The 19,827-nt window shown below is 48.0% G+C and overlaps 1 long non-coding RNA gene across 1 annotated transcript in view; it reads right to left on the bottom strand.

Annotated features, from left to right (window-relative positions):
• Window positions 1–19,827, bottom strand: part of LOC144670047 (uncharacterized) — a 44,645-nt gene that overhangs the window by 18,307 nt on the left and 6,511 nt on the right. The window lies entirely within an intron of this gene.

The raw sequence follows: 19,827 nt of genomic DNA, 5'->3' as shown, positions 1-19,827 counted from the left end.
CATCACACCGGGCATCACCTCACCCCTAATCACACCGGGCATCACCTCCCCGCTTCATCACACCGGGCATCACCTCCCCGCCTCATCACACCGGGCATCACCTCATCCCTAATCACACCGGGCATCACCTCACCACATCATCACACCGGGCATCACCTCCCCGCCTCATCACACCGGGCATCACCTCACCCCTAATCACACCGGGCATCACCTCACCGCTTTATCACACCGGGCATCACCTCACCGCTTCCTCACACCGGGCAACACCTCACCGCTTCATCACATCGGGCATCACCTCCCCGCTTCATCACACCAGGTGTCACCTCACCCCTAATCACACTGGGCATCACCTCACCACATCATCACACCGGGCATCACCTCCCCGCCTCATCACACCGGGCATCACCTCACCCCTAATCACACCGGGCATCACCTCACCGCTTTATCACACCGGGCATCACCTCACCGCTTCCTCACACCGGGCAACACCTCACCGCTTCATCACATCGGGCATCACCTCCCCGCTTCATCACATCGGGCATCACCTCACCGCATCATCACACCGGGCATCACCTCACCGCATCATCACACCGGGCATCACCTCACCGCATCATCACACCGGGCATCACCTCACCGCATCATCACACCGGGCATCACCTCACCGCATCATCACACCGGACATCACCTCACCCCTAATCACATCGGGCATCACCTCACCACTTTATCACACCGGGGCATCACCTCACCGCTTCATCACACCGGGCATCACCTCACCCCTAATCACACCGGGCATCACCTCACCGCATCATCACACCGGGCATCACCTCACCGCTTCCTCACACCGGGCATCACCTCACCGCTTCCACACACCGGGCATCACCTCACCGTTTCATCACACCGGGCATCACCTCACCGCTTCATCACACCGGGCAACACCTCACCGCCTCATCACACCGGCCATCACCTCACCGCCTCATCACACCGGCCATCACCTCACCGCCTCATCACACCGGGCATCACCTCACCGCTTCATCACACCGGCCATCACCTCACCGCCTCATCACACCGGGCATCACCTCACCGCTTCATCACACCGGCCATCACCTCACCGCTTCATCACACCGGGCATCACCTCACCGCTTCATCACACCGGGCATCACCTCACCGCCTCATCACACCGGGCATCACCTCACCGCTTCATCACACCGGGCATCACCTCACCGCTTCATCACACCGGCCATCACCTCACCGCCTCATCACACCGGGCACCATATTTACAGCCCAGCCGTGCCCACACCCCACCGTGCTTCCAGCCCACAACTGCTGCAAGAAGACATGATCCTGAAAGGCAAGAAGACTGCAGCTCCGAGGTTCAATGATGGGTCCCGCGAGCGTCTTTTGGACGCAGTGGAGGCCTGCTGTGATATCCTCCAACCTCGCTCTGGCTACAGGAGGGGCATCAACATCACCAATCCGGCTTGGGAGCCAGTGGCAGCGGTGGTCAGCGCCAATGCTCTGCAAAAGTGTACAGCCACCCAGCGCCACTACAGGGTGAATAGTCTCATCCGTTCCGTCAGGGTAAGTCACTCTTCTCATCACTCTCAACTCTCACACTCACAAACCCATCACACATCCCCAGGGCCCTCACTCACTGCCAGTGCAAGGGACATCACTATTCAGTCTCTCACACTCACCATCATTGTCCTCACCCCATCCATGGGACCACTCACCACACACACAGGCCAGGCAGACTTATCATCTGGCCCGGCAGACATCCTGCTCACACTCTCCCCATCTCTATTTATGCAGGATAAGCTGGTACACAACAAGAGGCACAGGTTGCAGCGCTCACCCACACCCTCCACCAGCGCAGAGACGCACAGTTTGGTGGGACCTAGCTTTAGAGCAGCCTCGGGATCACAATTTGGTGAGTACATCACACTGTCTGATCCACAGCAGGTAGAGGCAGGGAGTTCCCAGGTCCCCGGCACTCAGAGGGCTGCTGGAGGCCAGAACATTGCTGAGTCCGAGTCAGATGAGGAGCCTCTGGACTCGGTCATGTCACAGTTGCTGGAGCTGCAAAGACAAACTCAGGAACATCAGGAAGGGATGTCCGCTGCACTCCTCAGATTGCAAGGCACGATGGAGGAGTCCATCCGTCTTCAGGCTGAGGTGATAGCGCCCATATGCCAACACAGGTCAACACTGGCAGGATGGCGGCCGCCATGGAGACCTTGGTCCAGGACGTCACTCCTGCATTGCTGATGCCATGGTTGGCCTCCAACAGTGTGTACGCGAGAGATTGAGGCAGCTCGATCTCACTCCAGCTATACCTTCACCTCATGGAGTCAGGCAGGGGCCCCCGGGCACCCATAGGGAGGAGGGTCAGCAGGTGCAAACTCCAGGGCCATCTATCCAGGTGACTCCGGGAGTGTCCAGCCCATCCAAATCCCCCCTTCCTGTGACCCCAGCAGCTCCAGCTTCACAGGTCGAGGAGGGGGCCACTGCCACACAGCAGGACCCTGAAAGCAGGCCAGGGCCCTCCAGGTCTCAGCCCTTCAGAGGACACCCGCCAAGGTCATCACAGACAGGGTGTAGCAGTCAGCAGCTGCCTCCACCTCTGCTGTGGATATCCAGGGAGCACCAAGACTTAGCGGCAGGATTAGGAAGGTTAGGTAAAAGTAGTTGCACAGCCTGGGCACGGGTGTTAATCACTTGTACATAATGTTCACTATTGTCAATAAACTCCCAAGAATGTCTCCCTGTCTATGGCTCCTTGTTCTGATGAGCAGTGTTCTTGTCACTCAGATGTGAAACCTTTCTGCATAAGATAAAGGCAGGTGTCTCCATCCAGGGCCTCTTCCCTGTGCATTGTGCAGCCTTCAGACCAAAGTGATGGTCCAGCCTCACACTCCCTGGGCACATTACTGATGCCTGCACCTCGATGGTGCTGGTCATTGCTGCCAGCATGTCGTGGGCAGTTAACAGAGTTCCCTCATTCTCTCTCTGTGTGCTCTCAGCACCTTAAAGGTGGCACTGGCCCCCCAACTCTTCAGCATCCATGACCAGTGACACTGTGCTCCTGAAGGGATCAGATGCAGACAAAGGATCAGATGCTTCTAAAGTTTCATGGCTGCGTCTCTATGATAAGACCCTGATCACAGAGCACAAGCGAGCTGCCCTTGGCCAGACAGGAGTCAGACAATCTCAGGGGCCATGTGAAGATCTATGGAGTGTCCTCACTGCATGTCATCATCATCCTCCTGCAATTGAGCGACTATTAGGGCCTCCACCGTGTCACCATGACAGGAGCATTATCACAGAGGATATTTGCATTGCCATAAGCCAGACTGGAATCAAACGTTCACAGATGCAATGTGAGGATCTGTGGTGTCTCCTCACTGCATGTCGTCATCATCCTCCACAAATCAAGCAGCTATGAGGGCTTCCTGGGCGCACCTGCCAAGTCTGGCCAGTGCGAGGGCCTCATCGCCATCATCATCACCTTTGAGGGCCTCCTCACCCTCATCCCCGTCGACATCCTCCTCATTGGAGGGGACTTCCAGCTCCTGCATGTCCTCCTCAGCCAGCTCCTCTCCCCATTGCAGCGCCAGGTTGTAAAGTGACGATGATGTGTGACATCCTCTGTGGACTGTATTGCAGGGTTCCACCAGACCAGTCCAGGTACCAGAACCTCATTTTCAACCTCCCGATGGTTTGCTCCACCAAGTTGCGAGTTTCAGGATGAACCTCATTATACCGTCGCTCTGCTGCGGTCTGAGGCTGCCGCACTGGTGTCATCAGCCATGGCCTCTGTGGGTAGCCCTTGTACCCGAGGAACCATCCCTGCAGCCTCTGTGGACTATGGAAGATGTCAGGGATCTGTGACTGACCGAGAATGTGGGATCGTGCACACTCCCTGGAAACCGTGCACAGACTTACAGGTTACGTTTGTGGTGGTCGCACACCAGCTGCACACTCAGCGAGTGGAATCCCTTGCGGTTGATATAGTTGACTGTGTGTTGTGACAGAGATCTGAGCACCACCTGAGTGCAGCCAAGAGGCACACAGCTAGTTCACCAGGCTCCATGCTCCTGATGTACTCATCCTGTAGGATGATAGGGAGAGATATGTGGTTAGCATGTGTGTACTAAGAATCTCTCTTGGTTAAGTCTGAGGGCCCCTTAACGGATCCCGGAGAGTGCTGGCCACCACTTGTACGGCCAGAGTTTAATGCGCTGCATGGCTGCCCAAAACCCCACCTTCCTCTGCCCCACTCCACCCGACTGATTGGCAGCAGCTTTGCCCACTGGGCTGCAGGCTGTGCTCTCAGCTCAGGCACAGGCATTCTCCTAACCCGCACTGCAAGGCTGCACTGTTAGCTTGAACCATGGGGGAGATGGATCCAAACAGGGATGATGATATTGCAAGAGGGCTGTGAGTGCCTCCACGATCAGCTTTAGCAAGGGAGATTATACAATGTGCCCAGTCACCCAACTGTTCTGCAGTCCACTAAAACGCTCATTAGTTTGCAGTCTGTGCCCAAGGGGTGAAAATCTCTGGAGCACTTGGTGGCATTTTGATGCCTCTGCCTTGCTTGAGTGGGCAGATAAGCTAGAGGCCTGACTCCAATCATGTCAATGTGGCTGCACCTGAACTGTCTCAGCTGCAGGGGAATGGTCACTTTATACAAGGTTTCCCTAATGCGTGGCTGCTTCCCTCCCCCCACCCCCACCCCCACCCCCACCCCCACCCCCCCGTGCTTGTGCTCTACCTTCAACTGCAGGGCAGCCCTTGCTGCCGACCACCCCCACAATGTGCCTCAACCTTGAAGTCCAACAGGCGTCCCTCACGAGTGTTCCACAACGTTACTGTGCACCTCACCTCCGAGTTCCCCTCAAAGTGCAGCCCGCCAAAGGCACACCTTTTATATGCTGTTGTGAAACACGTCAGCATGAAGAGCGGATGATCTAGTAGGGGGATTGGTTCAGTCCATCGGGCTGGCCTTATAATGATATGCTGATGTATTACAATGAGTTTCCCAACATCCAATGACGGGAAACATAGCCCGCTATCCACGGGCTGAGCGGACGATCGCAAACTGATTTCATAATGTTGTGAAACCAATTTTTGGCCTTCTCGCCATACTGTCTGCTCATGCGAGCAAACCTACCTGCGCTAGTGAATAGTGGACGATTTCATCCCACGAGTTATATTACAAGATGAGATTGCACGAGTGGTGAGTTGAATGAAGTTTTCAAAATAGTAAGGGGAACATATAAGGTAGACATGGAGAAACTATTTCTGTTCGGTAGCCTAGAACTGAAGGTCTGTTATGGCACAGTGGATGGTAAATGCTAATCTGCTCAAATCCCAAAGGAAAGCTTGAAACAACTGCCACAATTGTTTTGCAATTTGTATTTTCATTTCAAGGTGTGTGCCTTGAATTCTGTAGTAATAAGTCCATCGAGTCTTAGAGGTTTTTCTTTATAAAACTAAATTAAACATTTATTAATAAGAGAAATAATTTTAAGCACATACATAGATCTATAAATTACTACTATGATAACTCCTAGTTCCTGTAATTAATCTGACTTCCAGTTACACTCCTGTTAAGGCAACAGTAAAAGCAAAATAGATTTTAACACACCCAGGCAAAGCACACGATACCCAGGATATTCACAGCAAATTCTCTTAGCTTCAGTTCCTATAGGCAGCAGCTTGGTACATAGAGGATAGAGGCTTTTCACACTTGTTAGATCTTAGAAATCCTCCTTCTTACACATAGCCTTCTCTCCTTTATACATATTTTCCCCTTTGAATGCAAATTTTGTTGGTTCACTATTGGCAGAATTTTATGGCTCCATTTCGGTAGGGACGGGGCCATAAAATGCGGCAGGCCGTTATAAATCCCATTGACGACAGCGGGAATGTAAAATCCCGCTGTCGTAAAATTCTGCCCTATGTCTTTGGATTTTACCTTTCTAACAATGTAAATCTTCCAAAGTACCAACGTTATCAGTAAGCTTTGGGAAAAATAAACACACTGTTTGGCTTCTTCTGGCTAGGTGTAACATTTCACCCTCTTTTTTGAAATTCAAACTACTCTGGTTTATCTAAAAAATACAAATTTTCCTTTACACCTCATTCTAAAACTTCAGCCATTTACTTATTTAACATTTCAAACTTAGCTTCTCTTCGGATACATCAAAGCCTTCAGGCCAGCTGTCTTTAATTCAATTAAGTCAGACACACACACACACACACACACACACACACACAATCTAGATCCCACTATTCCTACTTTATAATAAATCCCAATAACTTTAAGAAAATAATTATATTTTCATGACAGGTCTAAAAATTAGAGCCAGGCCTTTCAGGAGTAAAATTAAGGTGGTGGTAGATGTTTGGCATCTCTTCCGCAAACAGCAATTGATGCTAGATCATTTGTAAGGTTTAAATCTGAGATTAGTAGGTTTTTGTGCCCCAAAAGTATAAAGGTGGAGTTCGATCACAGAAGCGCCATGATCTCATTGAATGGAATAACAAGTTCGAAGGGATTAATGGTCTTCTCCCATTCCTAATTACTATGAAGCTGCAAGACATTTGACATTGGCAAATTTCCCCAAAGTAATCCTTATTCCCAGGATCTAATTGAAAAACTGTCAAATGGGATGTTTTCATTCATTCTTCCTTGTATTAGGACATTCACTTCTTCATCATTTTCCTCATCCGGCTAATGATCCACATCCACCTGTAATACCGGAACTCAAAAGTCATTAGCCTTCGTCTGATTTCAGCATTCAAGGTCCAGTGTCTGAACTGTACAACATTTTGGGGAGGGGGGAAGCAAGGGACCTTTATTTGGTCGGTGATAGTTTATAAGGAAAAGCAGTGGTTTCGGGTTCACCCACTGCCGCAAAATTGCTGCAATCTGAACACATTTTGTCTGGGATCGCGGCCCTCATCATGGGGCGTTGGGAGGCATCGTGGCTAAAATAATTTATCAGGTAGGTGGAGGGAAATCCCTACAAGAAGGTGAGCTTCACATGACATCGAATCACGCCTGTTACAGAGCAGAGGCTCTCTGGGTGATGAGGGCGTTCCTTTTGCACTTACTCGGTTGCACAGACAAATCATGGATCAAATATAACTTTTAGGCTGAGAGTTATTTCTCTTAAGACAATCAGTCACGCTTACAAAACTAAATATCAGATCTTATGGGCAGGATTTTTAGGTCAGAGCACGGGCGCAATCGGTGGGTCCAGGAGCGGCCGGGGAATGGACCTGCTGCCCCGTGATTGGCTGGCCCCCCTCCCCCACCCACTGCGATTTCACGCTGGATGGCCAATTAATGCTCAGCATTGCCAGGGTGTGGGGGTGCGGGAGGAGGGAAGGCGCTGACGTCAGCGCGGGTGCTGAGGGAGCGCTGAATGAAAGCTCCCTGAAGGCAGAGAGCCGCCTCGGGCAGCTGAAGAATTTTAAAGCGATAAAGAAAGATTTTAGGATCCGGAAAAAGAATGCCCACCCATCAGAATCAGTCGCCTGAACACGCACACGATGAAAATTCAGTCCATGCATTTTTATTTTTTTTTAAATTTAGTAACGGAAACCTCATCCCGCTCTTGGACGAGATTTCATCAAAAATGCAAAGTCCGCCCGGCAGGTTTGCCCGCCGGTCAAACATAAGGTTGGACAGACCATGAAAAATCGGGGGCAATTTGAACTTCAATGGGCTTAGTTGCCCTCTCCCGACTTTCGCGTGTGCCTTCCGCCCGAAATATTGCTCGCCCGATGTCATGACGCGCTATCTTACGCTTGAGCAGGTCGGGGGCGTGCCCACACGCCGAGCTAGAAATTCTGCCCCGGGACACTGTAGCCATTCAATTAGATTCCCGAAATAAAATATCAACCTCAGCTCTCCAGGGTTTGCACTTTTGCTGCTGTTCTCCATCAATCTTGTTTCACACTGCTGCTTTACCAGAAGAAATGCAGACTGAATCCTTAAATATCTGAGCCTCAGTTCCTCCTCATTCACTGTAATTAAAGGGGCATTGTCTGTCTGTCCGTCTATCTATCTGTATGTAACACCAGGGTAATACACTGAGGACCTGGGTTCAAATCCCACCACGGCAGATAGTGGAATTTGAATTCAATAAATATCTGGAATTAAAAGTCTAATGATGACCATGAAACAATCGTTGATTGTCATTAAAAACCCATCTGGTTCACTAATGTCCTTTAGGGAAGGAAGGCTGCTGTCCTCACCTGGTTTGGCCTACACGTGACTCCAGACCCACAGCAATGTGGTTGACTCTTAAAAAATGCCCTCTGAACAAGGGCAATTAGGGATGGGCAATAAATGCTGGCCTAGCCAGCGACGCCCACATCCCATGAATGAATAAAAAAAAATATTAGTTCATATGGGTCAACATAATTGTTAAGGTAACAGAACTCCATACAAACACGTTAAATGTTTATGTCCTGCAACAACAACAAGCTGCATTGATAAAGCAGCTTAAAAGCCCCAAGGTGCTTCACAGGAACACGATCAAATAAAATTTGACACTGAGGCACCTAAGGAGATATCAGGACCCATCAAAGTTTGGACAAAGGACTGCCTTAAAGGGGGAGAGAGCTGGAGAGGCAGTGAGGTTTAGGGAGGCGATTATAGCCCAAGCGGTTAAAGGCACAGCCACCCATGATGGAGCAAAGAAAATTTTGGATGCTTAAGTGGCCAGAATCGGAGCAGCGCAGCGAAGGATTGTAGAAAAATATGTTCCCTTTAAATTTTTTTCACTGTGCGGTTCCTTCAATTTTGTTTTGTGCAGCTGGGCACGAGTGTTTTTTTTAATTTACTCTTTCACAGGATGTGGACTTCGCTGGCTGGATCAGCATTTGTTGTCCATCCCCAATTGCCCTTGAGAAGGTGGTGGCGAGCTGCCTTCTTGAACCGCTGCAATCCATGTGGTGTAGGTACACCCACAGTGCTGTTAGGGAGGGAGTTCCAGGATTTTGACCCAGCGACAGTGAAGGAACGGATATATATTCCCAAGTCAGGATGGTGAGTGGCTTGGAGGGGAACTTGCAGGTGGTGGTGTTCAGATCTATCTGCTGCTCTTGTAGTTCTAGGTGGTAGAGGTCGCGGGTTTGGAAGGTGCTGTCGAAGGAGCCTTGGTGAGCTGCTGCAGTGCATCCTGTAGATGGTACACACTGCTGCTACTATGCATCGGTGGTGAAGGGAGTGAATGTTTAAGTGGTGGATGGGGTGTCAATCAAGCAGGCTGCTTTGTTTTGGATGGTACAAAGCTTTTTGAGTGTTGCTGGAGCTACACTCATCCAGAGACTGAATCACAGAACCGTTACAGTGCAGAAGGTCATTCAGCCCATTGAGCTTGCACTGGCTCTCTGAAAGACCATTCCTCCTAGTCCCATCCCCTGCCCTATCCCCATAACCTTGCACATTCATTCTTTTCAGATAGCAAACCAATTCCCTTTTGAACACCTCGATCAAACTTGCCTCCACCATCCTTTGAGGAGGTTTGTTCCAGACTCCAACCATCCTCTGGGTGAAAAGATTTTTCCTCACGTCACTTTTACTCCTTTTGCCGATTATTTTGAATCCATGCCCTTTAGTTCTTGATGCTCCCTTGAGTGGGAACAGTTTCTCACTATTTATCCTGGCCATATCCCTCAGGATCTTGAATACCTTTATCAAGTCTCCTCTCAGTCTTCTTTTCTCCAAGGAAAACAGTCCTAACCTCTCCAAACTATCATCATAGCTACAGTTCTTCATTCCTGGAATTTCTCTTGTGAATCTCCTCTGTACTCTATCCAATACCTTCACATCCTTCCTCAAGTATGGCACAGAACTGGACACAGTACTCTAGATGAGGCCTATTAGTGTCCTATACATGTTCAATATGACCTCCTTACTCTTGTACTCAATGCCCTTATTAAGTCCAAGATACTATATACTTTATAAACCGCTGTCAACCTGCCCTGTCATCTTCAATGACTTATGTACATATACGCCGAGGTCCCCTTGTTCCTGTACCTCCTTTAGAGGCTCTCCCTTTACTTTATACTGTCTCTCCATATATTTCCTGCCAAACTGAATCACCTCACATTTCGCTGCATTGCATTTCATCTGCCACTTGCCTGCCCAATCCACCAACATGTCTATGTCATTTTGAAGTTGAAGACTATTCTCATCACAGTTGACAATGTTTCCAATCTTTGTACTAGAGTGTATCCCATCGCACTTTTGACTTGTACCTTGTAGATAGTGGACAGGCGGAGTCAGGACGTGAAGAATTCTCAACCTTTGACCTGTTCTTGTAGTCATGTTATTTATATAGCTGGTCCAAATAAGTTTCTGGTCAAATGTTGATAGTGGGTGAATCAGTAATGGTAATGCCATTAAATGTCAAAGGGAGATTGTTATATTCTCTCCTGCTGGAGAAGGTTATTGCCTGGCACTTGTGTGCCTTGAATGTCGCTTGCCACTTATCAGCACAAACCAGAATGTTGTCCAGGTCGGGCTGCATATGGGCACAGATTGCTCAGTATCTGAGGAGCTTTGAATGCTAATGAAGATCAGCGAATATCCCCACTTCTGAGCTTATGATGGAGGATGCTCATTGGTGAAACAGCTGAAGATGGTTGGGCCTAGGACACTACCTTGAGGAACTCCAGCGGCGATGACCTGGAACTGAGATAACTGGCGCTCAACTACCACAACTATCTTCCTATTTGGACTTGGTATGACTCCAACCAGTGGAGAATTTCCTCACCCCTCTCCCTCCCCACCCTCCAATTCCCATTGACTCCAGTTTTGCTGGGGGTCCTTGATGCCACACTCGGTCAAATGCGGCCTTGATGTCAGAGGCAGTCACTCTCTCCTCACCTCGGGAGTTCAGTTCTTTTTTCCATGTTAGAACCAAGGTTGTAATGAGGTCAGGGGCTGAGTGGCTCTGGCGGAACCCAAACTGAGCACCAGTGAGCAGGTTATTGCTGAGCAAGTGCCTCTTGGTAGCACTGTCAACGACCCCTTCCATCACTTTGCTGATAATCGGGAGGAGGGTGATGGGGCGGTAATTGGCTGGGTTGGATTTGTTCTGCTTTTAGTGGACAGGACATACATGGGCAATTTTCCACATTGCCGGGCTGATGCCAGTGTTGTTGCTGTACTGCAACAGTTTGGCTAGGGGCGCGGCAAGTTCTGGAGCACTAGTCTTCAGTGTTGTTAATGAAATGTTGTCAGGGCCCATAGTCTTTGCCATATCCAGTGCCTTCAGCCATTTCTTGATATTACGAGGAGTGAAACAATTAGCTGAAGACTGTGATGATGTGAACCTCAGGATCAGGCCAAGGTGCCTAATTGGCTTGGCACTTCTGGCTGAAGATTGTTGTGAATGCTTCAGCGTTATCTTTGGCACTGATGAGCTGGGTTCCCCCATCATTGAAGATGGGGATATTTGTGGAGCCTCCTCCTCCAGTGAGTTGTTTAAATATCCACCACCATTCACAACTGGATGTGGCAGGACTGCAGAACTTAGATCTGATCTGTTGGTTGTGGAATCGCTTACCTCTGTCTATTGCCTACTGTTTGGAACGCAAGTAGTATTTGTAGCTTCACCAGGTTGACACCTCATTTTTCAGTATGCCTAGTGCTGCTCCTGGCATGCCCTCCTGCACTCTTCATTGAACCAGGATTGATGCCCTGGCTTGATGGTAATGGTAGAGTGGGGGATATGCCAGTCCATGAGGTTACAGATTGTGGTTGAATATAATTCTGCTGCCCCTGATGTCCCACAACATCTCTTGGATGTCTAGTTTTGGCTCTAGATCTGTTCTGAATCTATCCCATTTAGCATGATGATAGTGCCACACAACACTATGGAAGGTATGCCAAGGACTGTGCAATGGTGACTCCTACCTATAATGTCTTGGACAGATGCGTCTGCAACAGGTAGACCGGTGAGGACCAGGTCTAGTGGGATTTTTCCCCCTTGTTGGTTCCCTCACCACCTGCTGCAGGTCCAGTCTGGCAGGTCGTCCTTCAGGACTAGGAAGGCTTGGTCAGTCGTGGTGCTACTGAGTCATGCTGGTGATGGACATTGAAGTCTCCCACCCATTCTGTGTACCTTGCCACCCTCAGTTCTTCTACCGAGTGGTGTTCAAGCTGGAAGCGTACTGATTCATCAGCTGAGGGAGGGTGGTAGGTGTTAAGCAAGGCGGTAATCCCTCCCCATGTTTTACCTGGAGCAATGAGGCTTCAAGGTCCGGAGTCAATGTTGAGGACTCCCAGGGCAACTCCCTCCAAAATGTCTACCACTGGTGGGACAGCACATACCCCGGCATGGGGTGGGTGGCGTCTGGGACATTGGCTGTTATATATAATCCTGTGAGTATGACTATGTCAGGCCGTTGCTTGACAAGTCTGTGGGACAATGTCCCAATTTTGACACAAGTCCCCCAGATGTTAGTGAGGAGGACTTTGCAGGGATGAGTGTACCATTGTTATTTCTGGTGCCTAAGTCATTGCAGGGAGGTCCATCTGGTGTTATTCCTTTTTGACTTTTCTGTAGCAGTTTGGTACAACTGAATGACTTGCTAGATCATTTCAGGGGGCAGCTAAGAGTCAACCACAGCAATGTGGTTGGCTCTGGGGAATGGCTGAGCAAGCCACTCAATTCTCAAGGGCAATTAGGGATGGGCAATAAATGCTGGCCCAGCCAGCGACACCCACATCCCATGAACGAATAAAAAGAAAAGGCTCGAGGAGTGTGGCAGAGATGGAAAGGGGAGAGACCAGGGAGGGATTTAATAACAAGGATGAGAATTTTAAAATCATTATGTTGCTGGACCAGGAGCCAATGCCTGTCAGCGAGCACAGGGGTGGATGAGGATATATGCAGAGTTACTTAAGAACATGAGAATGCAAAAAAAATTGGAAGAGGAGCAGGCCATTTAGCCCCTCGAGCCATCTCCACCATTCTGTTTTGGATGATTTCATTTTACAGAGTGGAGAATGGGAGAGTGACCAGGAAAGCAGTTAAGTCCAGAGGAAATGTCAGAATGGATGAGGGTTTCAGCCACAGGCGAATTGAAGCAGGGGCTAATATGGGCAATGTTACCGGGGTGAACGTAGGTGTTCTTAGCTATGGAGAGATAGGTTTTAGCTTCCTCAATATTTAATTGGAGAACGTTTCTAATCATCCAATGCTGGAGGTAAGTCAAGCGGCCTAACAAATCAAGGGCATTGGAGGAGACAAGAGAATTGGTAATGATAGCGAGCTGGGTGTTGTCAGTGTGCGCACCAAGGTAACATCTTAAGGCTACTGTCTAATTAACATTTGTTGTAACTTCAGACGTTCCCCTATAATAAGTTGCCATTGGTCCACTTCGCTTGTGGGTTTGGCTTTTCTGTTCACTGACCTGTGCTTTTCGAATCACTGACCTGTAAGGAAATCCCAGCCGCAGAGCCTGTTATGTGAGAGATAATGTGAAGCATTGAAAATGGCCATGAGGGATCTCGGACTAGGCTGAAGAACCGTTCGTTGGAACCTCACTGTGACTCTTTGCTTGTGAGAGGAATCTTAATAGGTAATAAAAATACTCATTATCCAAGTAAATTTTAATCCTTTTCATTCCCCATGTTCCCTGTAGGTTCGTCCATCCCTCCAGATTTTGGCCGCCGTAAAGATTTAGGAGAAACGGATTCAAATCCTCCCCCACATTTACATGCTGCACTTGCAATTGCTAAAAAAGCAGGAGACAAGATAAGATTCTGTACTCTGTTGGGTTTTACGTAAGAATATTATTCTCAGTGCCAGTAGGTTTCTTCACTACATGCTAACTGGTACATATTATTTTTAGCTGTTCTACATCTTCACCAACTCAAATGTGGGCTGATGTTTGCAGGTGCGTGACCAACCACCCTCTAGAGCCTTGACCATATTCAGGACTTGAGTATTGCTGGAAACAAAAAACTCTTTTTGTCGAAACTTCTCGTCTTGCACCATTCAGAACAATTCGCAAGAAAATACCAGTTGGCCTGATGAGTGCAAGACGAAAAGCTTCCTCAAAACAATGGCCAGGATTTTCCCTACGGCGGGCGGGATGAGCGGGAGCGGGCGCGGAGCTGATCGCCGCCCGCGATTGGCTGCGCGCCACCATTTTACGCGGGCTGGCCAATTAAGGCCCGCCCTGCGTAATGCGCAGCCGGTAGCGCTCAGCGTTTCCACTGCGGGTGGGGGGGAGGAGGGAGAGTCGGAGCCAACGCTCTTTCGCGCAGCAATATCCCTGAGGCACGGAGCTGCCTCAGGGAGATCGAGTGGATAATAAAAGAATTGTATAAATAATGTGACAATTTATTTAAACATGTCCCCTCATGTGACGTTGGGATATGTTTGTAAATTTGTGAACATTTATTTATTTATTTAATAAAAGCTTCAGGAAATCTCATCCCGCTCGTGGATGAGGTTTCCTGAGAAAAAGCGAAGGCCGCTTGGGTTTTCGGCCTCCCTGCCAACCTTAAGATCGGACGGGCAGCGTTCTCAAGTGGCTCCATTGGTTTCTTAATGACCTTAATAGGCCGTTGACACGAAAGGAAATATTGCGATGGTGCGCGAAGACGGCGGAACACACGCCCGACATCATCGCGCGTCATCTTACGCGTCGGCGTGTTGGGCCCGCCCCCGCACACCCGCCGGAAAATTCTGCCCAATGTCTCCTTCTTCAGTATCCCAAGGTCATTTGGCCAAAGAAAGCCCAGCCTATGCCTCTACAAATGAAAATACTGCTCCTGAAAATTCAATTTATGTACTCATTCTTCAGTCAATAGGAACAATTACTTTAGCTTAGAGATCTGCTGTTCTTGTCTCTGCAATAAAAAGATGATCTACAACTATTCATAAAAGGGAAAGTCAACAAAATGGAATGGTGTATGGGGAAAAGGATGTATTTGCAGGACTAGGGGGAAACAGTAGAGGAGCGAGATTAATTAGTTACTCTTTTGGCGCTGTATGATCCCATGATTGGCTTTCTAAGGGCAGCCGGGAAGTTTTCATGGTAAAGTTTTCCAGGCAAAATTTATTTCATTTTCAAAAAGCTGCCTTGATCAATGTCTTGCTGAGGTCAGGGTTAACCGCATCAATGACACTGACATCAAGGCCACATTTGACCGAGTGTGGCATCAAGGTGCCCTATCAAAACTGGAGTCATTGGGAATCAGGGGGAAAACTCTCCACTGGTTGGAGTCATACCTAGCACAAAGGAAGATGGTTGTGGTTTTTGGATGTCAGTCATCTCAGCTCCAGGACTTCACTGCAGGAGTTCCTCAGGGTAGTGTCCTCAGGCCAACCATCCTCAGCTGCTTCATCAATGACCTTCTTTCCATCATAAGGTCAGAAGCGGGGATGTTCACCGATGATTGCACAATGTTCAGCACCATTCCCGACTCCTCAGACACTGAAGCAGTCCATGTCCAAATGCAGCTAGACCTGGACGATATCCAGGCTTGGGCTGACAAGTGGCAAGTCACATTGGCACCACATGAGTATCAGGCAATGACCATCTCTAACAGAGAGAATCCAACCATCGCCCCTCGGTGTTCAATGGCATTGCCATCACTGAATCCCCCACTATCAACATCCTGGGGGTTACCATTGACCAGAAATCGAACTGGACTAGCCATATAAATGCTATGGCTACAAGAGCAGGTCAGAGGCTAGGAATCCTGCAATGAGTAACTCACCTCGTGACTCCCCAAAGCCTGTCCACCATCTACAAGGCACAAGTCAGGAGTGTGATGGAATACTCCCCACTTGCCTGGATGAGTGCAGCTCCCACAACACTCAAGAAGCTTGAAATCGTCCAAGACAAAGCAGCCTGCTTGATTAGCACCACATCCACAAATATTCACTCCCTCCACCACCGACGCACAGTAGCAGCAGTGTGTACCATCTACAAAATGCACTGCAGGAACTCACCAAGCCTCCTTAGACACCTACCAAACCCAGAACCACTACCATCTAGAAGGACAAAGAGCAGCAGATAGATGGGAACACCACCACCTGGAAGTTTCCCTCCAAGTCACTCACCATCCTGGCTTGGAAAATATCACTGTTCCTTCACAAAAGGGTCAAAATCCGGGAACTCCCTAACAGCACTGCGGATGTACCTACACCACATGGGCTACAGTGGTTCAAGAAGACAGCTCACCACCACCTTCTCAAGGGCAACTAAGGATGGGCAATAAATGCTGGCCCAGCCAGCAAAGCCCACATCCTGTGAATGAATGAACAGAAACATCAAAGATGGAACAAAATGTCCACCAGAAACATAATAGTAGAGCACTTCTGCTTGCTAGTTGCATCCCCAAACCTGCCTAATTCCTTGGCCTGGGGGGACTTATAAATATTTCAGATGAAGCAAAGAACTTTAAAAAAATTGTTGTGGCTTTTGAATTGCCAGTTTCCTTGGCATTCTGCTATGGATTACAGTGGGCACTACAGCCTGTGGGAATTGAACCTTTTACTGCCAATTCTGCCAGAAGCCCTGAGGAACAAAGAATGCACAGGCTCTCCTTGACACGCTCAGAAGAAGAAAAAAAAAAATCCCAGTAAAACATGGAAATAAAGGGTACCAGTAAAACTTGTCCGAACTGGTCTTGTATACCTTAAACTGGAACGCCGGGGCTACTGGTGCCAGTATTACTGATTTTTACTGGGATGTGAAAATTTTGAACTGGTGTTGAGAAGAGCACAAAGGATGGCAAATGTGGCATAGGAACCTGGTCCCTCCATTTGCTTGTCATCTTAATGCACCACAATGGAAAAGCATAGTGCACAGGGGTGTGTGTATAAGTTACACATGGACAAATGAAATATTATGCAATCCTCCCCCAAGAGATCTGTAAATGTTAACAGGTAGGCAAGGGGCACGTTCATGGTACAATTGGTTCCTGCACCAAGTATTTCATCACTTATGTCAGAGGAAATTTGGGTCCTTATAGGTTTATGATGGACATGACTTAACCTCAACAGAAAACCAGAGAGTGGTGAAATACGCGGACACTCTCAACAGTTCAATGTTTCTGATCATTTATTGGAACTACAAATAATACTGAGATATCCTCCTTAAAATACTAATGAAAGCAGAGAGGGAGAGGGGAGAGCATGAGGTAAGGTCAAGAGCTGAAATATATTTAATGTTATTCTTAAAAGCTGAGAAAAGGGAAAAGGTGATGGATGAACTAAAAATGATCATAACTGCAAAAAGCCATTAGAAACACAGGAGGTGGGTAAAATAGATCCAAAGTGGAAAGGCAGGTATACAAAATACTTTCCTTTATTGTCGAGGCATAGAATATAAGAGCAGGAAGGTTAACTGTATAACACACAAGCTGGGCCACAGCTAGAGTACTGCATACAGTTCTGGTCACCACATTACAGAGAGGATGTGATGGCACTCGAGAGGGTACAGAGGAGGTTTACAACGACGTTGCCAGTACTGGAGAATTTTAGCTATGGAGGAAGATTGGATAGGCTGGAGTTTGATTTCTTTGGAACAGGAGAGGCTGAAGGGACAATAAATTGAGGACTCAATAGGAAGGACTTGCTGCCTTTAGCTGACTGGCCGATAATCAGGGGACATAGATTTAAAGTAAGTGGTAGAAGGATTTAGAAGGGGAGTTGAGATTTTTTTTTTTTCACCCAGAAGGTGGGGTAGTTCTGGGCCTCACTGGCTGAAATGGTGGTAGAGGCAGAAAACCCTTATTGCATTTAAAAAAATCAAAATTGGATATGCACTTGAAGTGCTGCACCCTTTATGGCTATGGAAGCTGGGATTGGGCTGGATAGCTGTTTTGGGCCAGCAAATTCATGATGGGCTGAAAGGGCGGTGGTGTAAATTTTCCAAATCCTTATGTAGGCTGTGGAATTCAATGAGAGCCACTGCCAGAAAGTGGTGCCTCAGAACTGAAGTTGCTAAAGTCGATGTTCAAACCAGAGTGTACAAGAGGAAGCCACTTCGAACCGTTCTACTCCTCGTTTGTCCTGTCGTTGCTTCTGTCTCTTTTCCCCTACCTTCCCAGCGAAGCTGCTGAAGTGCAGGTCCAAGGGGAACTCTGTTTGTGGGCAGGTGGAGGTGACTGCCAGAATGGTCACACAACCTGATGTTTGACATTCCCGGTGTTGAGAAGACCCCCCTGTACGTTAGATTGGTGCAAGTACAAGTAGGTGGGTGTGGAGAGGGAGCATGAGGCTATGGATAATGCGGTGACAGCAACTGTGGCAGCAAGCGTTACAAGTATAACGGTTTCATGAGAAACCTCTCTTTACCTCGATTGTTGAAGCATTTTTGTGGGATTGTTTGTGCTGCCTTATCAAGTATTCTAGAGTTATATTCATCTTCTACCGTCATTGTCAAGTTGGCTGCCAGATTTCTGAACAGTTTTGATATAACGCACCAACAGATTTTATTGAAACCTACAGTTCTAGAGTTCAGTGATTCTCAAACTTTTATCATTGATAGGCCCCTTGTCAAATGGGTTTCAAATGGACCTCCTGCTATAGTACTTGGTCGAACAGAACTTGAGCATTTCTGAAAAAAGAGACATGCTGCTCAAGTTTTTCGTCTTGCACTCATCAGGACAGACACAAAAGTGCCAGATTTCAAAGGGAGCAACAATTTGTACTGCATGAGAAAAGGGTGCTGATTAGTTGGCAAGTTCCTTTTGCTTGCAGAGGAACATGTCCAGGCACTGCACTTTTTCTGAATTAAACAGAGGGGTGAGGATCAATAGTTCCCTGGTGCATTCTCCGTGATAAGGCCTTAACCAGTCAAAGTTAACTTGACAACTAATCAGCATCCTTTTCTCATGCAATATAAATTGTTCCTCCCTTTAAAATTTGACATTCTTGCATCTGTTCTCAGGAGTGCAAGACAAATAGCTTTGCCTGCGTGTCTCTATTTTCAGCAGTATGTAATCTCAAAATATGAGTGTGCTACATTTAAAGTGTGTTTTAATAATACTTTTTAGAAAACAAGTATTTACTTATGGATATCAGTGAGGCGGGTGTGCCTGCTCCTCACTGCAGAGTCTGTCTACACCTTGGGAGATGCACAGACAGCAGGAACAGAGAGACAGCAGAACACAGAAAGCTCTAGGGGAGAAGGAGTCAGCAGGAGCAATGGGGAAGCACACTGCTCAAGCGGCAGCAGAGCACATGTTGAGTGAGCAGAGGATGGAGAAAGCAGGGGCACAGGGAAATCAGGAACATGGAGGGGAGGTCGACTGAGAGGAGCAGGTCGAAAGCAGGAGCAATGAGGTAAGCAGAACATACCTCTGACTATCTGCTCACTGGCTTATCACAGCACCCTTGGCAGTCACCCTTGTCGCCCACCTAACAGCTGGTCCTGCATTACGAACCGCCTGGCAGCTCCCTCCAGACCTCCAGGGGTCTACAGACTCCAGTTTGAGAATCAATGGTTTAAATTACATGTGATTAAAACAAATATCTGGATGATAATGAGTGGTTGAGGAGGAGGAAGAGTGGAATCCAAACAGTCTTGTGGGTTTAACTTTCTCTCTGAGCTACAGTGCTTCAGTCACTATGTCCACATCAATTCATTTCCATATTACTTTAACTAATTTTTGCACTTGCTTTCACGTAAGGAAATTTTCTGCTAGTAAAAAAGTAATTACTTTGGTTGGTTCATCAAGCTATAGAAATCTGATCGAATTGACAGCCGTGTCCACAAGACCTCCCAACAAGACATACATACCGACCTTTGATCAACTCATTAGCTCAC

The sequence above is a fragment of the Cetorhinus maximus genome, chromosome 30 (assembly GCF_964194155.1).
Source record: "Cetorhinus maximus chromosome 30, sCetMax3.hap1.1, whole genome shotgun sequence".
NCBI classification, from domain to species: domain Eukaryota; kingdom Metazoa; phylum Chordata; class Chondrichthyes; order Lamniformes; family Cetorhinidae; genus Cetorhinus; species Cetorhinus maximus.
The sequence above is the reverse complement of the archived record's forward strand: the minus strand, read 5'-3'. Positions and strand labels throughout refer to the sequence as shown.